We start from the raw sequence: 17,456 nt of genomic DNA, 5'->3' as shown, positions 1-17,456 counted from the left end.
TTTTCAATTTTAATGAACCACGTTGGCTTGGACTTGCAACTGTTCATTAAGTTGAAGATTTGTTTAGTTAATCTATTGTTATTCATTCTATAAATGTATCCAAAAAATTTTAGTCTTCTTTTTCTCATTACAGTTGTCACATTTTCGACCTTTAAAAATAGCTATCTGTTTGATCGTAGTCTAAATATATATTGTTGTTTCTTATAGGTCCCAGTATTTTCGTCAAAATTATTCTTTCAACTTTTTCAAATTTTTCAAGATCCCCAATTCTTAAGTTTAAGAGTTTATGCTGCATATAAAATTTCTGGCCGATCCACTGTACGATAATGTCTTAATTTCAAGTTCCAGGATAGAGATTTCCTATTGTATATATGTATTTCCATATGAAACATCCTTTCCATTTTGTTTACTCTTATATCAATAGCTTCCTTTTCTTTTGTGTTGCTTTTTATCCATTCTTCCAGGTATTTAAAGCAATCTGTCCGAAATATTATGTTAATATTGTATGTGATATTTTGAGGGGGATTAATGGTGTTTGTCATCAATGTTTTTTAAAATGATAATTTCAATCCTATTCTGGCCGCTTGTTCCTGTATTTATCGTATTTGTTCTTGAGCATTATCTAATGAGTTTGTATTAGCGCCATATCATCTGCGAAAGCTATACAATCTATAATGATTTTATTTGGATTTATTCCTAGTTGAACACCTTTAGTATTGATGGCATTCCTACGTTTTCCAACTACCTTCTCTAATGCACAATTGAAGTTCAGAGGTGACAAACCATCTCCCTGTCGTACACCTGATCATATTTCAAATGGTTTTGAGAGTTCTTCCAAAAAATTTACTTTGGATGTTGTATTTGCTAATGTTGCTTTAATTATTTGAATTGTTTTATTATCAAGACGAAGTTCCTTTAAAATATCAAAAATAGTATTTCTATCAATTGAATCATAGGCCTTAATCTACATAAGTGATTAAAAATTTTGCGTTCCTGATCTTCCTCATAGACATTATCTTCTTTAGATTTAAAATTTATTCTGAACATGAACTTCCCTTTCTAAATCCTGCTTGATACTCTCCTAATTGTGGGTCTAGTATTTCTGCAGCTCATTTTAAGACTGTCTTGGACAAAATCTTGTATTTCGACCTTATCGGTTTCCTCTGTCAGTTTCTGAACGGAAATGCTGTCATCAATTTTTAAATACCAAAGTTTGTAAAGATGTATTAGAAGAAATAAGCAATTCACGAGGACCTACTCGACAAATGCCATGAAAATAAAATAATGGAAACTTCCTGTGTTTAAAGTCAAGCATCTGTTCACTAATTTTAGATGATGGGTTGCGCTTTAGGATGGTACCATACACTAATAATTGGAGTTACGGGGCTGACAATAGAAATGATGGCCTTCTGAGCCCCCGTTGGTGAGTTAAACGCGGCTCAGTCCAGTGATATTTGAACGTACTCAGATACTCTGACGGTAGATTTACTGGCACGAAGAAGAACTCCTTCGGGACAAAATGCGGCCTTTCAGAGTCTCCGAAAACCGCACCGTACAATAATTAAGGCCACGGTAGCTTCCTTCTCAATCCTAGACCTGTCCTATCTCATCGTCGTCTAACACCGATCTGTGTCTATGCAACGTAAAACCAATAATAATAATAATAATAATAATAATAATAATAATAATAATAATAATAATAATATTTGCTTTACGTCCCACTAACTACTTTTACAGTTTTCGGAGACGCTGAAGTGCCAGAATTTAGTCCCGCAGGAATTCTTTTACGTGCCAGTAAATCTACCGACATGAGGCTGACGTATTTGAGCACTTTTAAATTCCACCGGACTGAGCCAAGATCGAACCTGCCAAGTTGGGTACAGAAGGCCAGCGCCTCAACCGTCTGAGCCACTCAGCCCGGCCCCTAAATTGATGGCCACTTGTAACGTTCACTAAAGGTTGGAAGAGATGCATTGCGTATAAAGACTTACAGGAAACAAAAATGACAGACACGCCAGGCCTCGCAAGTCTTAACACGTAGGAAAATAGCAGGAGTTGAAAGGAAATCCGGCATAGATGATAACAGGAGCATGCTGCTCAATAAGTTTCGACATTGCAAAAAAGGCCACTAAGTTTCTAGTTTTACGTCACCGTTGACATCGTGATATAGTAATGGAACCATGAGTTTTATATGGAATCCTAACCACAGGAACGGGACTTACTTCTTCCAATTTTTCACATATATTTGCCGGGAGGGATTAGAACCACATCCGCTTTGGTGACAATCCAGTGACTATGCCCCCTTTCCATATTTTCGGAGTCGGCTAGGGATTGGGGGCACATCTGTTATTTTAAACAATACTGCATCAAGTTCATGGTCCCGTGTTCACTAATTCTGTCTCTTAGAACGGGAAAGAGTTTTGTATTCAGAAAGTATGTAGGGATGAACTGATTTTTTTTTTTTTACAAGTTGCTTTACGTCGCACCGACTCAGGCCTTACGACGATGATGGGACAGGAAAAGGCTTGGAATCGGAAAAAAATCGGCCGTGGCCTTAAATAAGGCACAGCCCCAGCATGTACCTGGTGTGAAAATGGGAAACAACGGAAGACCCTCTTCAGGGCTGCCAACATTGGGGTTCGAACACACTATCTCTCAAATACTGGATACTGGCCGCACTTCAGTGACTGCAGCTACGGAGCTCGGTGAACTTCTGATTAACATTGTTGTTATTATTGTTTCGACTTATTTTATGAGCTTGTTTCGTCGTCACCAAGTGCCTTGTATGAAGCGCTGTTTTTGTGACAAAGTGTAAGTTTATGTCTGCCTCGATACGCATACCTTGTAACTAGAGCATACTTGGGAAAGGAAACGCAAGCAAGCTTGTAGCTTTATGTGACGACAGTTGATATCGCGGGCCAGTTTTACAAGGAGTACGAAGAAGAGAGACGTGAGTTTTCAGTACTTTGGCTGTAATTCGAACCGCAGTCTCCTTGATGAGAAGTCATTGACAATGTCGTTCAGCTATCATGTCCTTCACGGGAATAGTGTATCAGTTGAGGCGTATATATCTGTCAATAATGCGGCATTCACCCGAAACTTCGAAGCGGGACAGTAAGGAAAACAAATTATATAATTACTTGGAATGGGAATCGAACCACCTTCGATGTGAAGCGGTATTACTGTAGAATACCACAATAAGCACTTATTTGATGGTTTACAAGGGGATTCGAAACCACGTGCCTGCTCTTCCGCAACTGAAGTGAGACCTAAAGAAAACCTGCTTCTTTGTTGGCATAGAATGGAATTCAAATCCACTCTTTTTCTGGCATTCATCTTAAGCTGATGCAGGTAAAAGGGAAGACACTTTGTGGTCTCAGAAAGGGTTCGAACTGACGTCTCTCTTAGCATTCACCCGAAAATGAAATGGGGGAGGAGGGGAAAAAATTAAAGGATATCTTAGAGCAGGATTCAGTCCAGCTTCTCTCCTACGCATTCGCCTGGAAATGAAACAGGAGAGGAAGGGTAAAATATGTATTGTATATTATGTCTTTGAAGAGAATCCAATCCATTTCTCTTCTGTTTAGGATTCCACCTCAAACTGGGAAACCAAGTGAGAACACGTAAATGGTGAAAGGTATTTGAACCCATTTCTCTTTCTTTTCTTGTCCTGTATTCGGGAAGACTCTTACGCACTTGTACATTTCAGTCTCAGTTGTCTTGCCGCATACGGTATGGTACTCGTATATTAGAATATATTCTAGTATTCACCTGGAATTGATGTGTATCCTAAATAAGGTATTCAAAGCCACTTCTTTTTTTTGTTTTTTTTTTTTGTTTTTTTGTTATCAGGATCTGACCAGCAATTGATGTGGGGAAACCAAGGGGAAATTCTTATATGATATCTTAAAAGCGATTCGAACCCACTTCTCTTCTCTTACGGATTCCACCTAGAACTGATGCTGCAAATAACGATAAACCCCTTATATGATGACTTAGGATGACAATGAAACACACCTCACTTCCGGTTTAACTATTTCAGCAGAAATGAGAATAGAAATCGAGCAGAACTGAGAATCGAACCGGATATGGTCTTATTCATTAGCAGTTCCCTCTTTGGTTACGAAGACCATGGTATAATATTAAATGTTATAATTTAATTACTAAGAGGGTCAAATGTCAAAAGAAATCTCAAGATAGGATTTAAAGTAATACATTATTATATAACGATATAAAATACTAATTTATTGGTGAATTCATCCTTACACTTTTTTTTTAAATGTGCGCTTTTATGGCCTAAATGTTTAAAATACGAAATAAGGAATTAATAGGTCTACTTCTGAAGAAGTGCGGACGCTCATGACTCACGCGTGTCTTCGTTTTAATTCCCATTAAGAGTTCTCTCGGTTTACTGTGCAGAGAAGAGACCCTTTGTTCTTGTTAACCGTGTGGTGTGGTCCTATAGTGCTGATGAGGAGAAGTGGCTTGTGGCAGGGATCCATTTCATCGCTCACATTGTTTAGTTCATTTAGCATTGATTGCGGTTGTTGATTAAGGCAGCCTAGCTCCTCTTTTTTTGTACTTCTTTCTTTTATTAACTGAGATTGCGTGACTACTTAACTTGTGTTACATTGTTTCAGCACTAGGAGTCGCCACCTGCGCAGTAGCAGCAGCAACCACAGGCACAGCCAAGTGTACCAACCTGCGTGAACAGTCGTAGACAAGTGAGCTGCGCGGAGCGTGCTGTTACAGCCAGCATGAGTTTGACTGTCCACACTACGCGAAGAAAGGAAGCACCTGTGTAGCCTTGAACGAGAAACAGTCGTCAGATCACAACTGCCCAAGATACGAATAGTGAAAATCCTCTGTGCTCTGTGCACTAAACCTAATGTATTCTGATACATATAAGTGGAAAATTCCGAAGTAAACTCATATCGTTTCGCGAAGTTTGTGTCAGTACTAACAGTGTTAGCCAAAGATATTTATAAATCAAATACTTGACATTGAGTGTGTTAGGATACATAGTGTTTTCCGGTGTGTGTTTTTAGATAAATACTTGGTGAAGTCACAGTGTGTCATTACAATGGATCCAGTGTGGTAACCTCGTGACCTTAAACAAATGAACAACGTATAGCGGCTTGCTCGTTATGGCGCGCAACTCGCTCTGTCCCATCGGCCTCGACTGCTCTCGACTCCTCAGGTGAGTAACCTGTCTTCTTCTTGAACTAATGGAATGCACCCTAGCGGTATATTTGTGTCCCATCTTCCCATTGTCATCGGCATTTCTGTGATATTTTAACTTAATTATGAACCACTTTGACATTATTTAAATAAAATATAGGTCAATATTAACAAACATATTTGATAACTAACACGCTGTAAATTAAAAATTGAGCTGGGATAGTTCATGTTTTTATAATCAAGGAAAGAATTATGACGAAGGTAATGCCACAAATTAACAATTTATTATTTCGAAAGAATTAAGTCAGTGCAATCGCTAGTTTTGCAATGAACCATTGACCTGAGAGTAAAAATGTAAACTTGAAGGCTGTGGTTCGAAACCCGACACGGACAGTGGCCTACTCCTTGCAACTGGTATAGTATTTAATTCCTCAAGGCATATTCTTTCTCCCAGCACGAGTTTAAATATGCATTAGTGTAAACACTGCAATAGCGCAATTCAGAAAATTAATTTACCCTCTAAATTTACTGTTGACTTCGACTGTAGCCTCTATGATAAACAAATGCAAGAGTTTTTTCTTTCTTGTTTCCGCATCACTGTCGTCTTCTCTCGTCGTTGTTTATTTAGAATATAGAAATATCTTGGCCATGATGTATTATTTTGGTGGGTGTAGGTGCGGTTAATTGGATAAAGATTGGACCTTAAAACTTTAATTAAGGTACTGTACTAACGCAGAATTGTTAAAAATGGTAAAAGAGATAATAATAATAATAATAATAATAATAATAATAATAATAATAATAATAATAATAATAATAAACCGTAGAAGGAAGCATGCAAAGAGAGGTAATCACTATCCCAGCTGAGATTAGTGTTCCAATTCTTAAATTTACCGTGTCTACCCTCCTGAGCAATCAACAAGTTTATTGATACGTTGTAACTCTTCGAGACTTCCAGATATTCCAAAACTCTCCATTACTCCTTAAAGTTGTTTGGTGAAAGTTTATGAGTATTATATAAACTGTTTATTAACATCAGGAAGAACTATGAAGATAGGTGGTGGTGGTGGTGGTAGTGCTGGTTATGTTAGAGGGCAAAATACGAGCCCCCCACCATTCGCATGGCTAAGATGGCAGTGGTGGTAGTTACTCATATTAGGGGAAATATAGCCAGATTGTCATCCCCTCCTAACCGTAATCAGAGTAGGTGTAAAATCTTTGGGGTCGGAAAGGAACACGTGTAAACCAAGGTTGCTGGGATACGGGGAGAGTGTCATTATAAAGTTGAAGGAATTGCATGTTCAGCGAGGGACCCCGTTGCCTTGAAACGGCGACGATGATGGTAATGACGACGGCGCTCCCCCTAGCCGAAGTTGACAATCCTCGGTGGCACCCCATTTAGGTGACCTGAGAGAAGGGGGAGACGGATAAGTTACCATACCACTCAAGATTCATATCTTTAAATTTGCATCCTTGCTGCATAATTTCATTGACATTAGGTCTGTTTTACTGGAAGACGCAGCTGACAACAATTTTTGATTGCTTGCTTGTTTTATCTTAGTAGGATAACCACTAACAGATGTTAATGATTTTTGCCCCCACCCCCATGCCCCGTACATCACAAAAGGTTCGATACAAACTAAAGAAGTGTGATATATTATATGTTTTTGTGTTTATGTATAAATATCTAGAGAGTCTGGCCGTCACCGCCGTAGGAAGTCACACTTGATATCTGTAAACATTTTAATGACGATATCTTGCCTGTAACTCTTCGAGAGATTGGGAAAAATAACTGAGTATTTTATTCATGCCAATGGAAGAATTTTGACGCAATACTCTTCTCAGTCATTACCTCTCTACGACAAGGATTCCCTTTAAGCTGTGGGGAAAAAATGTAGGGTCATTAATTGACTTCAATATACAAAAACACTGATCCGTTCAGCACGCATGATATCAGGTAGCCAGTTCATTACTGCACACTGCTTAGTCATATTCAACTACAGTAGACTTCGTGAGTTTGTTCACTTGCTGACCACTCATGATGCACTTTATCATTCCCTGAAAAATACTCCTGAATAACACTTTAACGTCCTATCGTCTGCAATAATAATAATAATAATAATAATAATAATAATAATAATAATATTAATAATAATAATAATAATAAAAAATAATTTTTAGTAGCAGTTTTCTTTTTTGCTAGGGGCTTTACGTCGCACCGACACAGATAGGTCTTATGGCGACGATGGGATAGGAAAGGCCTAGGAGTTGGAAGGAAGCGGCCGTGGTCTTAATTAAGGTACAGCCCCAGCATTTGCCTGGTGTGAAAATGGGAAACCACGGAAAACCATCTTCAGGGCTGCCGATAGTGGGATTCGAACCTACTATCTCCCGGATGCAAGCTCACAGCCGCGCGCCTCTACGCGCACGGCCAACTTGCCCGGTTTTAGTAGTAGTAGCAGTGATATTGGTTGTTTTAAGGAGACAGCCATCCCCTCTTAACTCTGTTCCTGGAGGTTATCCCATTTAGTCGTTTCTAACGACAGGCAGGGAATGCCGTGGATGCATTCTATGTCTCCAGCTATAGACCTAACTCCTTTCATTGTTCAGTTTTTGGTAAGATAGTGAGATGCTCATCTCGTAGATTGATATACAGCCTTTCTGATAGATATATAGAAATTCTAGACTTAATTTCAGGCTGTAAATAGAAGTCTGGGGGGCTGAAACGTCGTTTGCTGTACACTATGACCTAACTCTTAGACATGAAAAGCACTCAATGCCTTCGCTATAAAGGGCAAAGAGTAGGCTGAAGGAGTTGTTTTGTAACCATGAGACCCTGTCAGTGCCTGCAGGCCTTCAGGGTGAGTAGAAAACGTATTGGAAGGCCTAGGCGCCTTGCAGAATGTAGTTACGGTTTAATGTATAATGTACTTACACATTTCAGTAAGGAGCAGCGTGATAATTATTCTTGTTCCTCCATCTGCAGCTGTAGTAGTGTGTTACAACAATTTAACCCAAGTAGCCAGTACAACTTTGAGTGAGTCCCTTCGTCTTGGAGAACTCTGTTAAAAGTGTATCTCCAACCATGAATGCCTAATATATACAGGTATCGTATTTATCGGAGATTAAAATGGAGTGTTTCCTCCTTTCAATTTCTGTTACATCTTAGACCACGAGCCGGCCCCGCGGTGTAGGGATGGAATGCCTACCTCTTACCCGGAGGCTCCGTATTTGATTCCCGGCCAGGTCAGGGATTTTTACCTAGATCTGAGGGCTGGTTCGAGGTCCACTCAGCCTAAGTAATGAGGAGCTATCTGACGGTGGGATAGCGGCCCCGGTCTAGAAAGCCAGGAATAACGACCGAGAGGATCCGTCGTGCCGACCACACGACACCTCGTAATCAGCAAGCCTACGGGCTGAGCAGCGGTCGTTTGGTAGGCCAAGGCCCTACGGGGTTGTTACGCTATGGGGTTTGGTTTTGGTTTCTTTTTTCTTAGACCACGAAGTATGTTAAGCCACACACAGTGGTCAATTCGAGGGTATGTGATAGCTGCGTGACCTGTTCACTGGTTTAACACTGAGGCAGCCGCGGTTAGAATCCCAGCCAACAGAGGCGAGATTTTTGAAATGAAAAGTCACGTCACCGTGATTAACATTTCGCGTTCACCCCACGACTAAAATCGTGATAGCGTAAAAGTACAATATTGCTTTCCTTTTTTTTTTGCTAGTTGTTTTACGTCGCACCGACACAGATAGGTCTTATGGCAACGATGGGACAGGAAAGGACTAGGAGTGGGAAGGAAGCGGCCGTGGCCTTAATTAAGGTACAGACCCAGCATTTGCCTGGTGTGAAAATGGGAAACCACGGAAAACCATCTTCAGGGCTGCCGACAGTCGGGTTCCAACCTACTGTCTCCCGAATACTCTTTCCTTTTCGAGATATTCTCCACATACTAGGTGAGTTGGCCGTGCGGTTAGGGGTGCATAGCTCTGAGCTTGCATTCGGAAAATAGTGGGTTTGAATTTCACTGTCGGCAGCCCTGAAGATGCTTTTCTGAGATTTCCCATTTTTTACATCAGTTAAATGCTGGGGCTGCTCTTTAATTACGGCCACGTCCGCTTTCTTCCCACTCCTAGCCCTTTCCTGTCCCATCGTCGCCATATGACCTATCTGTGTCTGTGCGACGTAAAGCAATGTGTAATTTAAAAATATGCTTCATAACTACGTGCATCCTCAGTTTTCTACCCAGAGGTCTCTGTTTCCCCTTAATTGCTTAATCTAAAACCGCTCGTCAATTGTAAAACTGCAGGAGACTTGCTGCTGTGTACTAAATAACTTAAAATCTGTGCCAGTAATCAACATGCCATTTCTTTAGTGAACATCACTCGGTATCTTCAAGAATAAAAGACATAATAAAACATCGTTCATACAGTCCTTTGAATAACGATTTGTAAAATATGTTGTAGGACATGGGGATAAGAAACGAGAAAGATTATTTGCTCCGAAATGTGCTTAAAATAAAAATTAAGCAACTTAATTTGGCCAGAGCAATTACCTTAATAAACGTTTTTTTTTTGCTAGTTTTTTTTACGTCGCACCGACACAGATAGGTCTTACGGCGACGATGGGACAGGAAAGGGCTAGGAATGGAAAGGAAGCGGCCGTGGGCTTAATTAAGGTACAGCCCCAGCATTTGCCTGGTGTGAAAACGGGAAACCACGGAAAACCCTTTTCAGGGCTGCCGACAGTGGGGTTCGAACCTACTATCTCGCGAATACTGGATACTGGCCGCACTGCAGCTATCGAGCTCGGCCCTTAATAAACTGAATGGTGGAAAACATTTCAAAACGTTGAAGAATTACTGTACAATGCAGCCATCAATACAGTGAAATGATGTGTGGGAGTGCATTCAGAAATATCGATTAAATAGTGGGCTATTTTTTTTTTCATATATACGCACGCTCACATTTTAAATATTTTCTTATAATTCTTGGGATATGTTTTACATACCGAATAATAGAACAGACAGGCAGTCCACCAAACAATCACGAAGTATTAGGTTACACCATCCAGTGTGTATTACAGGTTCAGCTAATATTGTTTCGGTTAATAAAAGTATTTGTTGATTTGAGGGACATAGTGAGAAGTCACTGAGCTATAGGCCGCATGGTTCGAGACGCATAGTCTTGATCTTTGCATTCTGGAGGTGGTAGGTTCGAATCCCATCGTTGTCAGCACCGAAGATAATTTTCCGTGGTTTCCCGTTTTTACACCAGGCAAATGCTGGGCTGTATTGAGGCTCCTTGGATGACTTGTCAAGTGTACTGGCCTTCGGTTCACAGGGCCCTGGGTTCGAACCCCTGGCTGGGCCTAGGATTTTAACTGCGTATTGTTTATTCCTCCGACTTGGGGACTTGCGTTTTTGTTCTTAATGCTTTCCTCTCATCAAATGGAACAGACTACTCCACCAAACACAGCAGAAAAACGAAATAGTGAATACGAGTAGGCTACATCACTTCACATAAGGTTGGCATCGGGAAGGGCATCCGGCCAGAAAACTGGACCAAATTCATATCGAGCACCGAACCCAGTTAATTGGAACAAGGCTTGGAAAGGTCTAAACTGTAATTAAGGTTACGGCTGCTACCTTCCCAGTCCCAAACCTTGCTCATCCTTGATCGCGTCGCTGAAAACCTGTGTGTTAGTACGCCGGTAAGGCATTAACCAAAATATAAAAATAATTCAAACCTGAAGTGCTAAACACGGTGGTAAGAAACATAGAAGAGGCCACCTTGAGAATGCAGATCATGGTGGTGCTTTGGGTCATTTTCATAAAGTTGCAAACTGAATATCGCAAGACATTAGTCTATCGAGCATGGATGTGTTTGTTACCATCACTTCTTTACGGAATCGTAGTTATATCGTAAAAGTAATAGGCCTAATACAAAACCTTATTATTCTATGACTACCAGAGAAAATGAATACAAGTCAGGAAATGTTAAAAGTAAGGTAAGTCCACGGTGTGAGTCCTGGAAGGAATTGCGATCTTTGGTCTACGTGGTATAAATCAGAAGTAAACTATGTGTACAGTATTTAATTTGGTCCTGAGAGTGTACAAGTAAACATGTTAATATCTGAGAAGAGTAAAAATCATTTTTTTGACATACTCGTTTTCCCTGACAGCCTAGATTTATTCTAGGGACAATTGCTAATCGAGCGAATTTTCTAGACTGTACGCATCATGTAGATGTAAACTTGCACTATAATTTTCCCCCGTTTTTACACCAAACAAATTATGTTCATTAAAGCCACAGCCGCTTCCTTTTCTGGCGTACCTAAAAGCGTATATGAACGATACCATGATGTTATATTGTGTGTCAATCCTTGTCCTGTTTCTCTACTGGGCGGACCCCTTGCGGGTGGGGGACGCACATGTAGAATACACCCGCGGTATCACCTGCCTGTCGTAAGAGGCGACTAAAAGGGGCGACCGAGGAATGCGGGTATTAGAACCACGAAACTACTATTGATTAGTACCATCACGCGGGAAACACCATGGGTCGCCTTTACTTACGAGTAGTACCACTATATTTGGTACACAATAGGTTTGTGATTAGTAGCAGCAGAGAGTGGTTCCCCTGTGGGTTTCCAGTACCCGTGATTACCATTGTGAGAAACACCACGGGTCTGGACGTTGCCTGTGATTTGTACCCACTATGTGAGGAAAACCACGGGGCCCGTGGGACCGGCACCCGTGCCTAGTACACCTAGGTGAGGAAACTCATCGGTTTGCGTTGGCTATGAGTGGCGCCATTGTGTGAGGAACACCATAGGTCTGCATTACCTGTACGAAGTACTGTCCGCACACTTTATCTTGATGCATTTGTGTACGGGGTGAGGAGTAAGGAGCGAGCTGTCCCGGTATCGATAGTGCTGCCTGGTGCTGCCAACTGAATGAAAATGAAATCTGAATTGAATCGAGAATATGATCTATCGATATGAAATTTCTAAACCGTTATCATCTTAAGCCAACAACTATGTCACATACACATTATATAACATTATAAAACATATCTCTCGATGCAAATCTTGTTCCTAGCATGAATTCTATACTTTGACTTTGATGTGTAAACAACAACAGTACTAGTACGTAAAGTTTACGCCAGATGTCGCACAATGATGCTTAAGCGATTCATAGTTTGTGTTGCAAAGGTTGCCAGTATGAATCTCGAAGATCGCCGAGGTCGACCGATTCAGCACTAGGATGTAAATGCACCAAGATAAAGTGTGCGGACAGTACAATACTTGTGATTAGTACCATCTTGTGTGGAACACTGTGAGTCTTCGCTCCTTTTGATTAGTGCCCCAACATGACAAATAGCATGGTTCTACTTTACTCGCCACATGTACCATTCTGTGGGGCCTTAGACATGGATTTTGCACCCCTTTAGACATCAAGCATCCTCGATTCAGGATTCTGCTTTATGAGTGGTCCCTTGGTCAGTAATAATTTATATATGATCCTTTTTTTTTGAGTTGAATCCACTAATTTTTTCTGTTTGCTTGTTTTTTGTTTTTTTTTGCTTCATGTCCATCCATTCCTTCTTCATGACGATTTTTTTTCTTTTGGTCAGTGGATGATTTTGAATTTTTTGTTGTCATTTCATTTCGTACCATTAGGGGCCGATGACCTCAATGTTACGCCCCTTTAAACAACAAGCATCATCACCACTCTACTGGGCGGATACGAGTGAGATCTTCGTAGCAAGTTTTTACGAACGGATGCCCTTCCCGACGTCAACCTTATCTGAGGAGTAAATGAGATGAAATGAATGACATGATATATAAGTTGAAAGGGACAGAGGGATATCCGGTGCTGGCACATAGCCTATTCCAGTCGAATAACATCGAGGAGTCTGCTCAAGGCTTCACGACCCATCCGACGGACGAATCACCATCAACAGCGTCATATGCCGTCACTCCACATAAGCACTGAGGAGAGGTTTGGAATTGAATCCAGGCTTTTAGCAGGCAATCTAGTAATTAGAAATTGTATATCACCACTTTTGCTGCCCTGCCGGTCAACATTCTGACGGTTTTGTTTTTTACCATGTTTTTACAATTATTTATTTTACGTCGCACCGACACAGGTCTTATGGCGGCGATGGGAGAGGAAAGGCCTAGGAGTGGAAAGGAATCGGCCGTGGCCTTAATTTAGGTACATCCCCAGCATTTGCCTGGTGTGAAAATGGAAAACCACGGAAAACCACCTTCAGGGCTGCCGACAGTGGGATTCGAACCCACTATCTTCCGAATACTGGATACTGGCCGCACTTCAGCGGAATTTTGAAGGGTGGAAGCAAAGTCAACTGGACAGTCCATGTCATATACGATGTCGCGGCATGTAGAAGTTATTTGGTGACAAATTTGGCTTTTACCCGACAAAATTAATCAAACCTCAGCTACAGATTCGCCAGCAAAAATACGTTTTTCTGCCATCTAGAAGAGCAAAACGGAACTTTGAAATTGATATGCAGGTAGCTTGAATGGCGTCAAATAAAATACTGCACACGGTAACTGGGGCTATATTATTATTATTATTATTATTATTATTATTATTATTATTATTGAGTTAGGGAGGGATGTTATTACATTCTATTTTATCTTACAACAATAATCACATTGCTAACGATCGTCAGAGAATGCCGGAATTTTATCCTGCATTAGTTCTGTTATCTTTCTATTGGTGGCTACCGCTATTACTTATAATAAGAATCGTCTTATGGAGAGATTGAGTTGTATGTATCAAGCCAGCTGTCATCCAGCTTAATGCACATACACTGTTATATCCTGACTACTCACAATGCATTCGCTGCAGTGGAAAGTGAATCATTACGGAGAATTCTTGAAATGTACGAGTAAGTAAAACCTAGTCTCTACTGATAATATCGTTCCCAATTTTTTGCCCCGCATAAATTTCACTTGAATGAACTGATAAGGGAATTGTTTGGGTTAGAACGGATTTCGGTGAAGGGTGAATGATTAATTAACATATCCTAAATTTATTGGTACCCAGTATTCTGGAGACAGTGGGCTCGAACCTCACTTTCGGCAGCCCTGAAGATGGTTTTCTCTTTGTTGCCCATTTTCACACCAGGCAAATGCTAGGGTTATACCTTAATTAAGGCCACGGCCGCTTCCTTCCCACTCAGAGGCCTTTCCTATCCCAACATCGCCATGAGACCTATCTGTGTCGGTGCGACGTAAAACAAATACTGTAGAAAAAAAAACCCTGTCTGTGTCAGAGCGACGTAAAGTAAATTGTAAAAAAACAAAAAAACACCCATGTTATGCATGTTATGAGTTTTCAAATACTTCTTTAATGACTAAGAAAACTCATATGATGTTACACAATAGAAACCATAATTATTTACATTTGTTTTTCCACTGAAGTGGCTTCTCCTCTTGCCAAGTATCTCGAATCTACTTCAATTGCCATTTCTTTCCTTCTTTCTTTTTTTTTGAAAGAATCCCTAAGTCAAAGCCATATGCGTTGCGATCGTAGACAATGCTCTTACGAACCAATATACCCCACATCATCCCCTCTTCATATTGTAAGTTGCTGAAAATTTTCCATGAATCGAACAGGTAACCTCACCACTCGACCAGCTCGGGTAAATGTCCTTGAGTCTCGGGTATTAATTGAACGTTGAGGTAAGATGTTTTGTGTGATCACTGGTTGACTTGTTTGTGAACTTTGCTGATCTTGACGAGCGCTGCTTGGATCCATAAGGATGTAGGCCGGTTTCGGTGTATCAATTGTTTTTCAAAGAATCCCTAAGTCAAAGCCATCTGTACTGTGATCGTAGCAGTCGATTTTCTTAGAAACCAATGCACCCCGCATATATGTAAGAAAACAAAGATCCGACACTACTGTTTTGTGGGACCCCCCCGATCATTAGAGAATTAGGTGATGCTTCACCTCCTCTAATTTTCTTGACTTATGTTTGTAGAAATTTAGCCATACATTCAAGCACTTTTTCGTCCAGTTTTAGTTATTCACCTACTGATGTCATTCCACATCGTGTTTCCACTGGCAGATCGGAACATACCGCTTAGTCGAGCAGCCCGTCTCCTTACCCCCACTTCGTCGTAGTCTCCCATGATCTACCTTATCAAAATCCTTCGATAGGTCAATAGCGATACAGTCCATTTGACTTCCCGAATCTAAAATATCTGCTATATCTTGCTGGAATTCTACAAGTTGAGCTTGACTGGAATAACCTTTCCTAAACTGGAATTGTGTTCTGTAAAGCCAGTTATTAATTTCGGAAACGTGTCTAATATAATCAGAAATAATGCTTTCCGAGAGCTTGCAAGCAGCGCACGTCAAGTTGACTGGTCGGTAATTATCCGCGTTATGTTTATCACCCTTTCCTTCGTATACTGGGGCTACAATTGCAGCTCTCCATTCATTTGGTGTAGCTTATTAACGCCCACAGTAATCCAATAAATATTTCAGATTTGACACTATATCTCAACTCATTGCCTTTCGTATAACCCCATAAATCTTGTCAACGCCTACTGTATTTAAAAAGAAATATATATATTTGTTATCAGAGATACATTTCAGAGTCACCTCCTCGACTTGGCCGTTATCCTTATACCCAATTTTCTTAATATACTGCTGAATGCTGCCTGCTGTAATTTCTTGATGGATACAGTACTTTTGCATCCATCTCTTGGCACAGGCCAGAGCAGAGTGTAGCTTCCACTGAAGTTCCAGTCTCATCCATGGCTGTGACAATATGGAAGCTGCTGGGGTATGGGTGGTGCTGAGCAATGGCATTCAGAGCACAACCAGTGTCTGAGTGTCATGCAAGGTGTTGCTCATAGGGTCAGTTGTGCTACAGTAGCACTGTCTGGCCCAGTGACGAAAGCAATGGCAAACTACCTCACTTCTCGTCTTGCCTACTGCGCCTCATTTTGGTGCTGCCATTGGTTTTTGTGGTTTTCCTATAACTGCATAGCCTTTGGTGGTGCTGTTTGAGGATCCAACCAGCCTCTGGGCTGATGACCTAACAGTCAGACAGACACTGCTAAATGTATACTTCTGCCTTCTGTAAATACTCACATATACACCTTCCTGGAAACTGTTTTTGTCTGAAATTGCTTGTACATATCCTTCCACTTTCCCTTAAAATTCATACGACTACCAATTACGTTTGCCCTCGCGCCAGAAACTTTCTACTCCAACGACATTGGATGTAGCAAAACGGAGCTACAGACCACGCCGCGGGGGAATCACTTTCCCTTTTGCAGCGACACTTTGGAGATCTTTATTTTTCGTGGAACTCCATTCCCGCATACTTCTTACTCCGCGGATCTTACGGCCCAAGACGTCAACAGACGGGCCTACAGATGACCCACCTGAATTACGCGAGAAGCCTTACAGCAATATTTGTTCACCAGCACGTTAGTCAATATCGTCATCAGCATCTTCGGAAACGTTACGAACAATGTGTGACACGTGATTTATGTTGTACCAAAGCAATTAAATAACCTATCAGTATCGTTGGATTTGCAGCATACGACAATACTTTTAAATCATTTGCAATGTAAACTAAAATATTGTTTAGTAAACCATGGTCATCTACGTATAAACGTAGCACGAAAGAAGTAACTACCGACATTCTGTTCAGAATAACTCATTTCGTCCTTTAATGGACAGCCTTTGAAACAACAGCAGGTGTGCAGCGATATTCTGACGCCTTAATTAATTATCCTATCAAGTTTCGTCGTAATCCAACCGGGCGAGTTGGTCGTGCCGTTAGGGTCGCGCGGCTGAGCTGGCATTCGGCAGATAGTAGGGTCGAACCCCACTGTTGGCAGCCCCGAAAGTAATTTTCCGTGCTTTCCTATTTCAATACCAGGCAAATACTAGGGCCGTTTCTTAAATATGGCCATGGCCGCTTCCTACCCGCTCCTAGACCTTTCCCATCCCATTGCCCCGTAAGACCTATCTGATTCGGTGCCATGTAAAGCAATTTGAAAAAAAAAATCAATGTAAACCATACCTTCGATATATCACGTTGCATTTTAAATGCCAGCAAAAAATGACTGTCCTTTCAGTAAATATTATTTTGTCGGAATGTGTTTTACCATTACCGTACATTTTTGATGTCGAAATTGTTCTTCCTACCGAATTCCGTTGCAATCGATCTGGTCTGTTGTTAACAGTTCACTTGAGAGGCAGGAGTTTAGTTTGTTTTAA

At 40.9% G+C, this 17,456-nt stretch overlaps 1 protein-coding gene across 4 annotated transcripts in view; it reads left to right on the top strand.

Moving 5' to 3' along the window:
* Pde9 (phosphodiesterase 9) overlaps positions 1–17,456 on the top strand; it is a 1,237,973-nt gene that overhangs the window by 637,742 nt on the left and 582,775 nt on the right. For 3 of the 4 annotated variants that reach the window (XM_068228340.1, XM_068228339.1, XM_067149920.2), the window contains one exon: positions 4,641–5,200. The gene's annotated coding sequence lies outside the window, so the exon portion shown is untranslated. Of the gene's footprint in view, positions 1–4,435; positions 5,201–17,456 lie in introns of those variants that run through there. The other variant, XM_067149921.2, reaches the window with a different exon arrangement.

Source organism: Anabrus simplex, chromosome 6, assembly GCF_040414725.1.
Source record: "Anabrus simplex isolate iqAnaSimp1 chromosome 6, ASM4041472v1, whole genome shotgun sequence".
In the NCBI taxonomy this organism is placed as follows: Eukaryota; Metazoa; Arthropoda; class Insecta; order Orthoptera; family Tettigoniidae; genus Anabrus; species Anabrus simplex.
The sequence above is the reverse complement of the archived record's forward strand: the minus strand, read 5'-3'. Positions and strand labels throughout refer to the sequence as shown.